Source organism: Rattus norvegicus, chromosome 6, assembly GCF_021556685.1.
Source record: "Rattus norvegicus strain SHRSP/BbbUtx chromosome 6, alternate assembly SHRSP_T2T, whole genome shotgun sequence".
Lineage (NCBI taxonomy): Eukaryota > Metazoa > Chordata > Mammalia > Rodentia > Muridae > Rattus > Rattus norvegicus.
The window spans coordinates 123846981-123862919 of NC_141539.1; the positions used below are offsets into that span (position 1 = coordinate 123846981).

At 46.5% G+C, this 15939-nt stretch overlaps 1 protein-coding gene across 3 annotated transcripts in view; it reads right to left on the reverse strand.

The window, feature by feature from the left end:
* Kcnk10 (potassium two pore domain channel subfamily K member 10) overlaps window positions 1-15939 on the reverse strand; it is a 134137-nt gene that overhangs the window by 79071 nt on the left and 39127 nt on the right. Inside the window, exon 1 of one of the 3 annotated variants that reach the window (XM_087554613.1) lies at window positions 7967-8123. The gene's annotated coding sequence lies outside the window, so the exon portion shown is untranslated. 3 annotated transcript variants of the gene reach the window in all.

Consider the following 15939-nt stretch of genomic DNA (forward strand, 5'->3'; position numbering starts at 1 on the left):
TCTTTGAAATCAGGTTGACCATCCACCTTTTACTGTATATTACCGTTCAACAGTTATTCAATATCAAATTCTTCTTGGACTTAACATGTATATAAAATTCTGTGTAGTCCCCAAACAGACTATAAATTAGAATCATTCAATCTGATTAGGCATTATGTTCTTTGATGCTCCTCTAAAGACACTAAACTCGGGTTCTCAGTTGCCCTTCTAGACACCACGAGGAGGGTCCTTTTGTCTAGGACAGCTTTTCTTTGACACTGCCCAACCTTCTCATCCACTCTGCCTCTGTATCCATGGCTACCAGACTCATCCAGACACCACAGTGCCTTGTCTAAACCAACCTAGCAGACTCCTATCTCCACTTCTACACAGTGCTGGCCCATTAATCTTGAGTCAAATCTTACCTCCCTAATTATCTCTTCCCATCCCCAAGGTTGGCAGAAAATTAAAGTCTCCAAAGATACCCGCATCTTAGCTCCAGCACCCATCCAAACATTACCTTCCATGGTGATTAAGTATCCTGAGGTGAAGAGGTTACCCTAGACTGTGGCTGTCATCACAAGACCACGAGACAGTAATACAGGTGGAGAGAAGGCAGAGGCAGAGGCTAGGATCGTGTAGCTGTGGGTCGAGCAATATGGTCCCACTAGAAAATGGTTGTCCTCCTGAGCCTCCAAAAGAAACCAGTTAATTATAAACTGCTGATTGGGGCCACTATGTTTGTGATCATTCATTAGCAGCCCCAAGAAATAAATATCGCCCACCTCCCTTCTGTGTCCCCAGTGTGCACAGTGTCTGGCACACAGTAGGCCGTCAACTGGTGATGGCTGGATAAGGCAGTGCACATGGAAGGAAGGAGATTTGGTACAGTGTGGTCACACACACAGTACAGACAAGCACCATCAGACTAAACACAATGATCAGACGCCTATATGGGAAAAGCAGCCCTATTCTTTCCCCCACACAGTAGCCCAGAATCTACAAATCCACATCCACATGGTTCTCGGACCAAAGCTGCCTCCTCTGTGAAATCTCTAGACTCTTCTGTGCAGACTCGCCAGCCTGTCTCTACAACCTGTCTCTCCTCTAGCCTGTTGGCTTTTGGAGTCAGAGAAGACCATTGTTCTTTCTTCTTTCTTCTTTCTTATTTAGGCAGGATCTCACTATGTAGCCTAGGTTAGACTTAACCTTGAAATTCTCCTATTTATGTCTCCCGAATGCTAGGATTAGGGGTATGTGACATGGCTCAGCAGAAAGTCCATCTTCAGTTCTTGGTACAAGACCAAAGGAAGGGCATTTGTTTCCTACTGTCGTTGTCATGGTTATCGGTGATTATTTAAAACTACACACAACCACAATCTCAGAATTACCACCACAGTAAGGACTCATATTAATTACCTCAACAATAAACATTTGGTTAACACTGAATGGACCTAAGAGGCTATAGAGGTGTCCTCCTGTCTCCTAAAACAGCTGACAGGTTCTCCGCTTCCAGAGTTCAGCAAATTGCTATGCACTGATATAGTGTCTTGTCCCTCCCAGACTGAACTCTGGGATACCACCAGACCCTTCCATTTGCTTTGTGTCCTTGGATCTTGTTCATTTGTGATAGCTGTCATCCAGATTCCAAGCCCTAAAATTTCAAACAATGCTGACTAAGGGATGCCTATCCTTGGCCACGGTGAGCACTTTCCCCAAGGACAACAGGGTCACCTGTAGTGTCCTAACCCTAAACATCATACATTCCACCTCTTCTTAGGTCCCTAGGGAGGGACCCCCTTTAGTCTTTTCACTGATGTCCCTGTAAAGCTCTGAAGCTGCCAAGAGTGGTCACTGTACCCTACTCCAAACAACTAGGTTTCAACTCCTTGAGGAAGAAAGTAGGTTATTATGAAAACAAATACATGAATTAAATATAGTAAGATGTTAAACTCGAGGGCAAATAAGTGATCTTGTTGCTGAATATGAGATAGACAAGCTAATCAGATAATGAAGTGTGAAGGAGGACTATAAAAAATAAATAAATAAAAGCTTACAGCTAACGAGTTTTTGTTTGCATTTGGCCCCAAATGTATTCAATCAATCTACTTTGTATATTATAGAATAACCTAATAAGTTTCAAGAAGCCCTGTACCATCATATGAACAGTTTAACGGTCAAATATAATGTACAATATACAGGTAAATTGTCAAGTACAGCCTAAGCCTGTCGAAAGCATCAAGAGCCTGGGGCTAGACAGGTCACAGGCCCTAGGGGCAAACCTCCACTGTTTTTCTACTAGATCTATTGTATCTATAAATAGATATTGTATTAAATTTACTCCTAAAGATTAATTATTATACCACAGATTAGTATGTCTCTCAACCCTCATCAGCTTCTTTTTGCAGTAGATGCCATTAACACAGGGATCCACAACTTGTCAAGGTGCAAACAATAAGAGAGTGCAGAATGCTCAGCCCTAAATGGGACAACTATACCACACCTCTCTTCCCCAGGCCCATGGATCAGTGCGAAAGAAGAAGCATAACCAAGAGTGCATAGGCAGCAGGAAGGGAACTTGATAGACTTTAAAGGGGGTGAGGGGGACATAACAGTTGGATGAGTAGGGAAGAGGGGTAGATCTTGGATGACTGGGGAAGAGGAATGAATGTGATCAAATTTCATTACATATGAAGTTCTAAAAATGAAGAAAGAGGAGGAAGAAGAGGAGAAGGAGGAGGAGGACAAAGAGGAGGAGGAGGAAGAGGACAAAGAGGAGGAAGAGGAGGGGGACAAAGAGGAGGAGGGGGACAAAGAGGAGGAGGAGGAAGAGGAGGAAGAATGAGAAGAAGAAGAAGAAGAAGAAGAAGAAGAAGAAGAAGAAGAAGAAGAAGAAGAAGAAGAAGAAGAAGAAGAAGAAGAAGAAGAAGAGAAGGAGGAGGAGGAGGAAGAGGAGGAGGAGGAGGAGGAGGAGGAGGAGGAGGAGGAGGAGGAGGATAACTCTGGAAACAAAGAAGCCCTCCCTGGCACCTTCCAGATCTCCCCGTTCCCGGGAAGGCTTGCTTCGTAGCTTTGTACCAAAGAGGAAGGAAGCAGCAAACAGCTAAGGGCATTAACAACACTGTGTCTGTGAGACAGCAAGAAGGGGAACTGTGAGGTTGCTATCATTCATCCTATGGGGTAGCCATGCCAACAGTCCCAGGAAGCCAGAGCTCATCCCGCAGAGGATGCAGAGGAGCCTCTACCCAGAGTTCTGTCCATCAGGATCCAGCTGACTGCCTTAGCTTCTTCCCTGCTCATTTCTAGTGATTTCGGATGCCTTGGTGTGATGTCTACCTCTTACTATTTGTTCCTTCACTCAGAAGCCTCACAAGCCAGGACACTTGGCTTTTCAGGGGACTCTTCCTGGGAAACTCCAGCCAGCTGCCTCACAGGGGCTGCACCAGTCAATTTCTGATGAATGTTTGTAGCCCCTCCTCCAATTTGATAATACTGCCTTTTATTTGCCTCCTGAATCAGGCTACGCCAGTCATCGATACTGAGATCAGCACCCGATCTGATGATACTTCACTATCTAATTGCTGTTTTACTTCATCTGCTACTCAATATTGATTCTTTCACTTTTGCTTGCTGTAGACTTATAAACTATTGTAGGTAGATCTTTTGCCAGCACAGAACAGATGGTTCCAGAAATCCTAGCACTCCCAATGCTAGGTGGAACTGGCCTTGGGAAAGTTCTTTTAGGCTTTCAGCCAGTTCTTTGTACTGGTTTGCTAAGAACTGTCCCTAGGAACAGAGTTTGAATCAAATCTGATAATGCTTCAGTTTGCAAAGCACTGGAGAAGAAAAAAAAAAAACAATTTTATCCCCAAACCATCATCGACTAGGTGACCTTGAAATGGTCGCTTAGCTTCTCTGTTTGCTTCCCTGGGAAGTGTGAATAATAACCCCACTTCTTTTGAACCTCACAGGGCTTTCAGGAACAGCAAAGGAGCTGCCCTCCTTTGCTGATCGGAGTACATTTGCAGATGTCAGGAGTCCTGGCAGGGACCTCAGCACGTTACAAAACCTTTTGTGCATTTAACTAAAAATGGAGTTGGCTGCTTTGGCAAATATGAGTGCACATTTCAGCAGCTAGAAATGGATTTGGAGTCTGCTTCCCTTGAGGTTGAATACATTTTCAGAGGATGTTTTCATGATTCTGTTAATTCTCCAAAAACTAGAGCTGCTCTCGCTCTAGCAGAAAATTGCCTAGTGACCTGGGATGAGTCATAATGGTCTCAGTCTTTTGCAAAGAAATGAAACTGCATAAATTAGTGGTGGTGGTGGTGGTGGTAATGGCTGCGGTAGTGGTGGCGGCAGTGGTGACAGTGGTGATGGTGGTGATGGCTGTGCCGGTAGCAGCGGTGGCAATGACAGGGGTAACAGCAACACAATTGATATCACTGCATCAATCCTCACTATGTCATTCTTCACACTCTACTTTTCCAGGTTCTCCCAGAAACAGGTGCCAGAAGGGAGCTAACTGTGCTCACACTTTTATTAAGGGAAATGCAAGTGGGGAAAGGAGTGGGGGAGTTGCAGGGAAGTAAAGCAGCCATCAGACAGTAACATACTATGTCAGTCTGCCCTTGAGTGACAAAGAGAGTGAAGAGGGATGGATGGAAACACTCTGGACCACCCACAGTCTAAGAAAGGTCTGGAACACCTGTCAAGGAGATCTTGAGCCAACGTAGGCCATTTGGAAAATTCTGGGTCTTCCATGAACAATTCCACCATGGCAGCCTTGCGAGTTCAATTCTGGCTGAGAATAGCTCACGAGAGAAGCGAACCTGCTGTACAACGCAGGCCATGGATTTCACAGGCGCTCCCTTGGCTCTTGGCGAACTGCATGCCCTCCAAGTGGAGGCCTACAAGGGCTTGTTCAGAGACATCACAACCCCGCCACCAAGAGAAAGAAAATGAGACCCAAGCAGGTTAGATGACAAAACCAAGGTCAAGTGGCCTGATTGCAGAGCCAGGATTAAAAGAAGAAGAATCTAACTTGGAAATCACTTCTGCAGTGGAGCACAGGAAAGGAACAATTAAGAAATAAAGCAATTTCAGGCAGAGAGGCCTTCCTGTTAAAACTTAAAGGAAGACTGGCATGAAAATGGTTTCTGATCTGTAGAGGGGTAAGTCCTATTTCCTAGTACTGATGGAGTTTTCCCCCACATAGCATATCAGTAATGGACAGATCCCATAACATAATGGACTATCATACTTCCCCGATCCCACAGAAAGGTATTTAGCAGTAAAAGAGCTGAGATAAAGGGGGATGTTGGGTGAAGGGTGGATATGGTCAAAATATATTTAACACGTGTATAAAATTCTCAAAGAATATTTTTTAAAGATTCGTTTAGTTGTTTTTTAATGTAAGTACACTGTCGCTGTCTTCAGACACACCAGAAGAGGGCAACAGGTCCCAATACAGATGGTTGTGACCCACCATGTGGTTGCTGGAAATTGAACTCAGGACCTCTGGAAGAGCATCTCTGAGCCATCTCACCCAGCACCAAGAATTAAAATAATAATAACAATAATAATAACAATAACAACAACAATACATTAGGAGGAAATTTCCCTTCCATTCATGTTCATTTTTAAATGGTTTCTCACCATTTGAAACACATATTTCATCATTACCTGGGTGGGGATGAAAACAAAAGCCCATGTGGAAGTCAAATTGTTGGTGGTTGAATAACTTCTTAGTGATTTTATATTATGTGCTTTTCCCATGTTCTATAGACCTTACTGTATCATTCTTTCATAGATCCAATCAACAAACATTTGAGCTTGCTTGGTGCAGGGCGTATACGAATTAGATAAGACACATCCCTGCCTTCAGAGGTAGCAGCAGAATCGGCACACACCTAGGCATACCTGAGTCTAGCTTAGCTTCACAAGGCCCTCCATGGAGGGCAGTGACTCTCACCTGTTTCCCCTCACAGATAAGGAAGCTAAGGCCAGAGAGCAGAGGTTGAGTCACCATTTTAGTAAACAGTGGCGGGCTTGACTCTGTCTTCAGACGCCTACCCTTGAGAGCCTCCACTCTGTCACACTACTGAAAGCAAAGAGCACCTAAAGGACTAAAGATCTCTTGGAAGCCTGAAACGCAGCCTCCTCAGACACTCCATCAACATCCAGCAACGTGAGTCTTCCTGATAACCCAGGCAAAGGACAGACATGGCTGGGTGCAACACACTGGAAATAGCAAACCACTCCCTCTCGCCTCCTTACATCACCTCCCACAGATGACCATGGCCTGAAGTCTCACCTGCACATCAAGACTCACACCAAGACACCTGCACATCAGCCTCAGAGAACACCACGAACCCTGGCCCAAGGCTCACCCAGACCCCCTGAAGGGCCTAGGTGGGATCTGCTTTCCACCTAGAAGGGTCAAGTGTTAGGATGAAGACAGGAGAGGTGAAAGGCCAACAGATCCATCTCTGGTGCTTCAACTATACCTGCCTATAAGGCAGCCAGCCATTAGTAGGGAATGTGTCCCCCAACCCCCAGATTCCAGGTAAACAGCAGCCAAACCTAGTTCATCCCCTTTCCGTATAGCTCCTCTGTGTGAAGGCTCCCTACTGTCAAGGCAATCAAGCTTGTCCTTTTGAGAAAGGAAATACAGCCCAGTCTATGGCCACTGATGAACAAGCCCTACACTACCACTGCAAAGGCAGCAAGGTCTCTGAGTTAGACATTGCTCTCTCTCTCTCTCCCCATCCTCCCCAAAGCTTCAGCAGATTATCCCAACTCCATTCACAATCACCAGGCTATGGAAGCAACCTATGTGTCCATCGGCAGAGGAATGGGTAGGAAAACATGTGCTGTGGACACATGGAGTTGCTTCCTGCCATAAAGAATGAAATTACGACAGGAGTTGGGGATTTAGCTCAGTGGTAGAGCGCTTGCCTAGCAAACGCAAGGCCCTGGGTTCGATCCCCAGCTCCGAAAAAAAAAAAAAAGAAAAAAAAAAAGAATGAAATTACAAGCCAGGAGGTAGTGACGCACACATTTAATCCCAGCACTTGAAAGGCAGAGGCAGGAAGATCTCTGTGAGTTTGAGGCCAGCCTCATCTGTGAGCAAGTTCCAGGACAGCCAAGGATGTTACACGGAGAAACTCTGACTCGAAAAACAAAATAACAAAACAAAACAAAAATGAAATTATGTCACTGCGGGAAAATATATGACTGGAAATAATTACATTAAGCTAATTAAATCAGCCTCAGAAAGACAAATGTTACACGTTTTCTCTCCTTTGTCAGCCCTAGATATTACAGAGACATCTGTAAAATTATGTACATACAAATTACAGGCAAGTAGAAGTGAGGCTGTACAGAGGGAAAAGGGGGGAGACTAATGGGGGACTGGTGGGGGAGGGGAGACTAGTGGGAAAGTACATTACAGAATGGTATGAAGGTGCCCCTGATGGAACCCAACTTAACCGAACGGAAGAAGCCTCTCCCGGGGATCTTTAAGCCCTTAATAGTTGCTGGGGGAGGGGGAGACATCCTTTTCAGTGCTGTGGCCACTGGTAAATTGTCTGTGCGCCTGTAAATAACCCTTTCTGCCCAAGCCACGATGAAATTCATTGAGTCACAGCATAAGAAAAAAGAAGAGAAAAAAGAGTAGACAGGGGCAAGTTGACATGAGGAGATGGGTCATCGAGAATGGGGGTGAGTAAAATGGGAGGTGAATATGGTGTGTATACACACACACACACACACACACACACACACACACACCACATGAAACAGACTGTAATGCATCATTAATAAGTGATAATACAAACCTTAGAAAATAAACTCCAGATAGAATAGATCAAGGTCCAAAACCCCCGAGAGCCAATGGAGAGGAAGAGGTGACTGAGAACAGGCTGGCCCCTGCCTCACACCTGCCCTCTCCTACCTCCTCAACAAGACGCCCATTGTCTCTCACCTGAGTCACTGCCTCAGCTCCTGGTCCCCTCTCCCTTACATCCATCCCGCACATCACGGCCACCCAGAGCTGTCCGAGCTCTGCGGCAAAGCGGACCTATTGAAGGTAGCACATGTCCAGGGTAAGGAGCAGACTCCCTGTGGCTAACCCCAAGACTACTATCCAGGACTTGGCACTCACCTATCTCCCTGTCCCACCCACTTCCACACCCCTACAAACAACCTTTGTTCCAACCAAACCCAAGCCTGCCAACACTACAACACCCTAGTTATGCCACTGTCCTGGAGAAACAGGGCTTCATTCCCCCATTCCCAGATTCTCCTTACTTTTTTTTTTTTTTACAAATTTTGGCAACTCACATCTGTCACCACCACTGAGAAGTCCTCCTTGATTCCCCCAACCCTAAAATGATCTCATATCTCTCTGCCTCAAGGTGGAATTTATGGGTGCTTTTAAGCAGGAGGTTTTTCACTAGAGTTTGTTCCACTCCTGAATTTATCCATTCATCCATACCACCACTCCAGTTCACTCTCTCCTCCAGCCGAGCAAGATGCCCAAAGGAAAGAAGGCCAAGGGGAAGTAGGTAGCCCCGGCCCCTGCCATGGTCAAGAAACAGGAAGCCAAAACGGTGGTCAATCCTTTGTTTGAGAAAAGGCCTAAGAACTTCGGCATTGGGCAGGACATCAGCCCAAAAGAGATCTCATGCGCTTCATCAAATGGCCCTGCTACATCAGGCTGCAGCAGCAAAGAGCCATCCTCTATAAGCGGCTCACAGTACCTCCTGCCATCAACCAGTTCACCCAGGCCCTGGACAGGCAAACAGCGACTCAGCTGCTTAAGCTTGCCCACAAGTACAGGCCAGAGACAAAGCAGGAGAAACAGCAGAGGCTGCTGGCCCGCCCTGAGGAGAAAGCTGCTGGCAAAGGGGACGTCCCAACTAAGAGACCACCTGTCCTCCGAGCAGGGGTCAATACAGGCACCCCTTTGGTGGAGAACAAGAAGGCTCAGCTGGTGGTGATTGCCCATGATGTAGACCCCATTGAGCTGGTGGTTTTCCTGCCTGCCCTGTGTTGAAAGATGGGGGTGCCCTACTGCATCATCAAGGGAAAGGCCAGGCTGGGGCGCCTGGTCCACAGGAAGGCGTGCACCACTGTTGCCTTCACACAGGTGAACTCGGAAGACAAGGGTGCTCTGGCTAAGCTGGCAGAAGCTATTAGGGCCAATTATAATGACAGATATGACGAGATCCGCTGCCACTGGGGAGGCAACGTCCTGGGTCCTAAGTCTGTGGCTCGCATTGCCAAGCTGGAAAAGGCAAAGGCTAAAGAACTCGCCACAAGCTGGGTTAAATGTACACTTAAGTTTTCTGTACATAAATATAGTTACAAAAAAAAATAAAATAACCAGTTCAGATGCCTACCCCTAAGACAAGTTGATGGGGGTAAATCAGCGTGCGGAAGCCCTGCTGCTGTCGTGTGTTTTCTGAGGCAGACATCCAGACTCAGGTGTTAAAGTCCTCCAAAGACAAAATGATCTGAACATGGTGGGGTGCCTGGGTTATAGAAAGGATAAAGAAGGAGACGCTGCACTGTGTTCCCAACACTTGGTTCTGGGCTCTCTTGTCCTCGTAATGGAGTGCTAGAAAGTCATTTTAATTCATCTGCCTAAAATAATTTTTAGGTCAAAAAGAAATCACTCTTAGTGAGTCCTCTCTCATCCTAAAGAGACAAACTTCCCCTCCAGTCTGCCTCTCTTCTGACTAAGAACGAACTTGGATTTGAAGATACCCAAGGTTTCTCTTGCCCTGATCCATTACCCCACAACCCACGCTGGCAGAGCATAAAGGAGATGGTTCATTTGAGGCTTCATGAACCAACTAGGAAGCACACGGTTTCTCCTGATAGTCCCCAAGGTCTTCTGCATCTGTAAAGCAAGGACATAGCCCAAAGCAATGGCAAAAACGGGGTGAGAAGGAGCCCAGAGAACAAGGCTTTTGGGATAGGACTTGGGAAATGGTCATGCAGTCAACTCCCTGCCATGAATCCAATGTAACCCCGTAGTTCATAAGACGCATAAGCAAGGCAGAAAGCAAGCATCCTGGAAAAAGAGGATGAGGGGGTTTGAATAGGTTTGGGCCCCCATAGATTCATGTGTTTCAACGCTTGGCCATAGGGAGTGGCACTATTAGGACGTGTGGCCTTAATGGAGTATGTGTGGCCTTGGTGAAGGAAGTGTGTCACTTTTGGAGATGGACTGTAGCAGGATTTTTCCCCAGTTAATTGATTGGATAATAGAGACAACAAGAAGCCAATCGCTTGGCGAAAAGGAGGAGGCGAGACTTCCAGGTTCGAGAGAGGAAGAGGGGATGTGGGTGGAAGAAACGGCCTTTTTTTACAGTGAGGTGGGGAGCAAGAGGAAGCAAGATGTAGACCGGGAACTACTAGACCTGGTGGCCGCTTCAGCCACGGGAAGATTTCCAACATAGAATAGTTGATGAGTTTAGGAAGATAGATTCTGCATCTAGCGGTTGTGTCATCTGTTGATTTTAAAATACGATCGCCTGGTGTTTTCCAGTCGTGACTCAGGTGGCCGGAGGGAAAAAAAACATAGCGGAGATGGCATTCGGCCAGACTTCGGGACCGGAAGATCGGGCAAAGGACTGAGCTCCAGGGGAGAGGTAACCCCGCAGTGGAGCGCAGGCTGGCGAGAGCGTGCCTGTAGCTGGCCACTGGACTGAGAGAATGATCTCAAAGCTCCAGAGAGGCAGAGACCGGCTCACGCCGGTGCTTAGCCATTTAGCATGGTTTAGTTTTATAAAACTACATGCTACAGTGGACTTTGAGGTCTCTTCAAGCTCCACCCAGAATGGAGTCAGCCTCCTCCTAGATGCCTGCAGAAGACAGTCTCTCCTTCCTGCCTGCTGACCAAGATGTAGAACTCTCAGCTCCTACTTCAGTACCACATGCATGATACCATATATCCCACCATGATAAACCTCTGAACCTCTGAACCTATAAGACAGTCCCAATTAAATGTTTCCCTTTCTAAGAGTTGCCTTGACCGTGGTGTCTCCTCATAGCCATGACATTCCTGTCCAAGACAGAGGGCTTGGTTTTCCCATTCTCTTCTTGTCCTGACTCCACTCTAAGCATGTCCCCTCCCCCCAACATGGAAACACAAGGAAGTAAAATGCTATTCAGTAGGACACACACAATACAATAAGACAGGGCATGCCACTCCATGGTTAATTCTAAGAAAGTGCTCAATGAACATGAGATTTCTGCATCGCTCTGACTAGAAAGGACTGTGGGACCCATGAAATACAGCAAGTGTGGGGTAGCCATGCTGGGCAGAGGTGTGAGGGTCCTGAGACCTAAGAGGCTTCAGAGAGGGGACACCCACTGATAAAGAAAGAGGACCAGGAGTCTGCTATAGAGCAAGGTGAGGCAGAAAGGAAGGGAAAACAGTCATGGGTGCCACAAGTACAAACACTGAATGGTGAACCAAGCTGGGATGTTTCAAACTTAATCAGGTCTATAAGTCAGAGTACGTGGTTTTAAGGCAAAGCTAGGAACGTTACAGTAGGCATAGTGGATTTAAGTCTTAAGACACTCAAATGTGGGGTGAACAAGCTGAGTTTAGCAACAGTATGAAAAAGCCTGTGATATGAAAGAGTAGCTGGAGAGAGAGTGGGTGAATGTTAGTGCAAGGGGGGCTGGAGAGAGGGCTCAGCTAGTAAGAGCACATGAGGGCTAAAGTTCATTGAGCATATAAAAGCTGTGCGTGGTCCCTTACATGTCTGTAACAGCAACACTGAAGGCAGCAGAGACAAGAGGATGCTAGGGCTTACTAGCTGCCAGCCTAGGCAAAAAGACAGGAGCAGGAGACCCTTTCTCGAAGTAACAAAGCATGGGGTAATAGAAGATATCTTAATGCCCTCTTCTGATCTCTGTGCCAGGCACGCATAGCTATGCATGCATCTGCATGTACACCGCACCCTCATGGAAAGGAAGAGTAAGCTTACTGGGCTGCATTCTGCCCTTCACTTGGGCAGTCACAGAGAAGACAAACAAGAGAGGTGAGCAATGGGTCCCTTTCTGAAGAGAAATGGAGGGCGTGGGGAACTGCAGTCCAGTTGTAAAATAAATAAAACTAAATTAAAAAGAAAGTGAAACCCACAGGTCCTTATGATCATCTGGAAGTCAGGAGTGTTGGAGGGGTCGCAGAGCACAGTGTTCTGCAAGGCAGAAAATGCAGGAGACTTGGGTGTGTGTGGTCCCACAGCCCATCCAAAGGAGCTATCCCGGAGACACAAGGAACGGGATCTCAGGTAATGGGAAGGGGGAATCCGTCTGGACTCCTGGGTATGAGTGTGGTGAGGATCTAAGTGATACTGAGGCCCCAGGACTCAATGAAATGGTCCAGAGGGAGTGTTAAAGTGAGAAGAAAGTAAAAGCTGAGCTCAAGGGAGTAGCATTTAAGGGACCATGAAAGAGGAAAGTGCACAAAGGAATCTGGGAAAGAACAGAATCTGGGGGGGGGGACCTAGATGCAACGACTCAGACGAAGTGACAATAGATCCTCTGCCTGTGGCACACCCAGAACCATTCACGTCCCTAGTGCACAGGAGTGGCGGGCACCAGGTTACGTTTTACCGTCCTACAGAATCGCTGGTCTGTTTTAACCGCATCCTTCCTGTTCTCGAGTACCACAAACCCCTCTTTAATAGAAGCCCCGTCCTAGAACTCGTCGGTTTGAAAAAGCTCTGGAATTCTGACAGGATGAATTAGTTGTTCCCCAATAAAGTAAACCTTCCCTCACCAGCTCAGGCCCAAGAGCCCAGGACCTGGAGTGACCCCTGGATTTGCTAGGCTGGGGATCCAGATTGCCTATTGCTCTCTCCTTTGTCCTGACCCCAAAGTCAAAACTGTAGAGGTAAACAGCCACCACCAGGGTCCTCGAGGTCTAGTCCAAAATGCTTCCATAATGCATTTTGATTTATGCTCTGTTTTGTCCACCACCATTTAAATTAACTAGAACATTTTGACAGGGAAATATCATTCCCCACTCTCTAGGACCAAAAATAATATATGCAATTGCACCTTTCAAAATACCTTCTCTCCTCTGGGATCAAGTGTTTGAAATCCTAGTTTGAATACCATTGTCAGGGCCTTTTCTTTAAGTTAAGGGTCTGCCTCTCCCAGGAGTCTTGTCAAAAGCTGTGGCCTCTCTTCACTGGGCCCCTCCTATCCAGGCTCCAAGCAACAGCCAGGGAACCCTGATGAACCCTGATAAAAGTCCTGCATTTTTGCACTTTCAAAGGCTTTGTGAGCAGGACCCCCCTCACCCCTCTGGCCGTCCTTTCTCTCCATACACTGTTCTCTCACTCTGCAAAGTCTTCTTCATACTCAAGTAGATCCTAAGTAGGTGTAAGCGTCAATTGTCCTTAAAGATCCATAGTGGGAAGCAAAACCAAATAAAACTACTTCAAACTGTTAGGAACAAAGACCCTACCTCAGCACTCAACTCATTCTCTTGCCTAGGAAATCTGTTCATATCACCTCAGCTCATCACATGGACAGGAGCAGCTAAGGGGTGTCAATAAATCCTAAGACAAAATACCTTAAAGAAAGAGGTGCACTAGTATTTATAATGACCTAGAAACTCAATGCATTTGTCACTTGTCTAATCAGTGACTGTCCTCTCTGCACCAGGAAGGCTCCCTAATACCCTGTCTCCAAGCCACCATTCATTACGAGACTACGAGAAGCATTCTTCTGGAAAGCGCAAGGTCAAATGTAACAAAAAGAGTAGGTGTCCATGACCCTAGAGTTATTAAGGGGTTGTTATTACTGTAGTTTGCCTCTCTAAATAGCCAGATCTGTTCTTGAACTCACTCTGTAGGCCAGACTGGCCTTAAACTCACAGAGACCTACCTGCATCTGCCCCCTGAGTGTTGGCGTTAGAGATGTGCACCACTACACCCGGGTTTCAGTCTCTCTCTTGCTCTTAGCTTCCTCTCCTCTAATCCACCTTCCCCTTGTTCCATCCCACACCCGAACCTCTGCTCAGAACCTTGCCTACTTCTTCAGCCTCTTAGTGCACCGGCCTGCACATCTTCTAAGAGTCCACTATACTCCATACATGGCTTTCCAGTAGATTCTATTGACTCTCCACAAGTGCAGAGCCATGTGACCCCCAAGCCCCAAACCCCAAACCCCACCCCAAACCCTCTACTGCATACTTGTGTCAAACCCACTGCCCCTCTAAGACTCAGGCCGTCTGGTTTCTCCATTCCTGATCTTCCGTGTGAACATTAATTGTAAACCTGAGAGGCTCAGCGGTTAAGAGCACTGGCTGCTCTTCCAGAGGTCCTGAGTTCAATTCCCAGCAACTACACGGCGGCTTATAACCATCTATAATGAGATCTGGTGCCCTCTTCTGGCCTGAAGGCATATACACAGGCAGAACACTGTATACATAATAAACGAGTAAATCTGTTTTAAAAAATAAAATAAAATAGTAGACGTGAATTCTCTTCTTAATCCTCCAAATCTTTTATTGAGACCGCTCTCCTCCTGTTAGTAACTCTGACAAACAGCCCACTCCCCAAGCTTCTCATTGCCTCTAGTCCTAATGAGCACCGTCATTGCCTTCCCATTTCAACCAGGAGCTCATAATGGATCCCCAAAACAGATCTGCTTATGGTTTGGTGCAACTCGACTTACAGGAGGCCCATAGATGGGGTGAGAAGTAAGACTAGCCCAAGCAAAGTTCCAATCTTTACTGGAGACTGTGTGGGGCTCTGAAATCTGAATTCCTTCTCAGTGTTTGTCCAACTTTGAAGCCTAGGAGCTGAGCTCATCCAGTTACTCAGTCGGCCACCATATATGGAAAAAACCCTGGGGGATATGGACTCCTAGAGACATGAAGAAAGAGATCCCAGTGTGCTGAGGAAGGCTATAGGTACAAGCCAGAGAAGAAAGCACATAGAAGATGACGTTCAGGGAAGAGCAGATCTGAGAGGCAACAGCATCTATGTGTGGATGCAGGAAGAAGGCAGTCCTCTAGGAACCACAGAACAGGCCCTCACAGGACACTGAGGTTGTCTTGACTGGACTTCTCAAACCCAAGAGAAATAAGTTATCTGTCCTCTCAAGACCCTTTGGTGACAGCAGCCCAAGCTAACTGAGACACCAATTTGAGCATCCTCTCCCTCCAGCTCTCTCCCTAATTGCTCTCAAATTCCATTCTGCTTCTGCTCTCCCCTCTACTATCTCCTCCCTGCTCCCCTTTATCGCTTCTGCATACCGCTTAGATTTCATGTTCAATGCTTGTCTTCAGCCAACAGACTCAACTTTCTTTCCACTTAATTTCTCCTAAGTGATCCTTAACCTTTATCGTCATCCATCTTAACTAGACTCAGAATCACCGTAGAAATGCACCACGGCTTTGAAGGTGTTTTCATAAAAGTTTAACAAAGCAAGAAAGTCCCACCCTGAGTGTGGGCAGCACCATTCCATGGGCTGGGGCCTGAACTGAATAAAAGGAAACAATACCCAGCACTGGCTGTTTCTCTTTCAGCTTCCTGACTGTGGATACAATGTTAGCTGTCGCCTCCAGCTCCTGGTGCCATGACCTCCTAGCCAACTGTGGGCCAGGATAAAACCTTCCTTGTTTAAACTGCTTCTGTTGGGTAATTTGTTGCAGCCTCTGAGAAAAGTAGTTAATATATCCCCGAACACCTAGAAGTGCTCCTCTCAGAATGACTCTTAGTCTCTGCTCTTCCTCTACAGGTGAGATGCTGAATATTTCTGAGAAAATGGAATCACCTTGGGGACTGCTGTCATTCTCAATCCACAGTATCCTTTCTCATCTGGTCCTGTCCTGTTTCCCTTCTGTTACGATAAGTGTTAGAAAGACACTAAAGCTAGCCTCACTATCGGTAGACATGATACAGACATGGACACTGT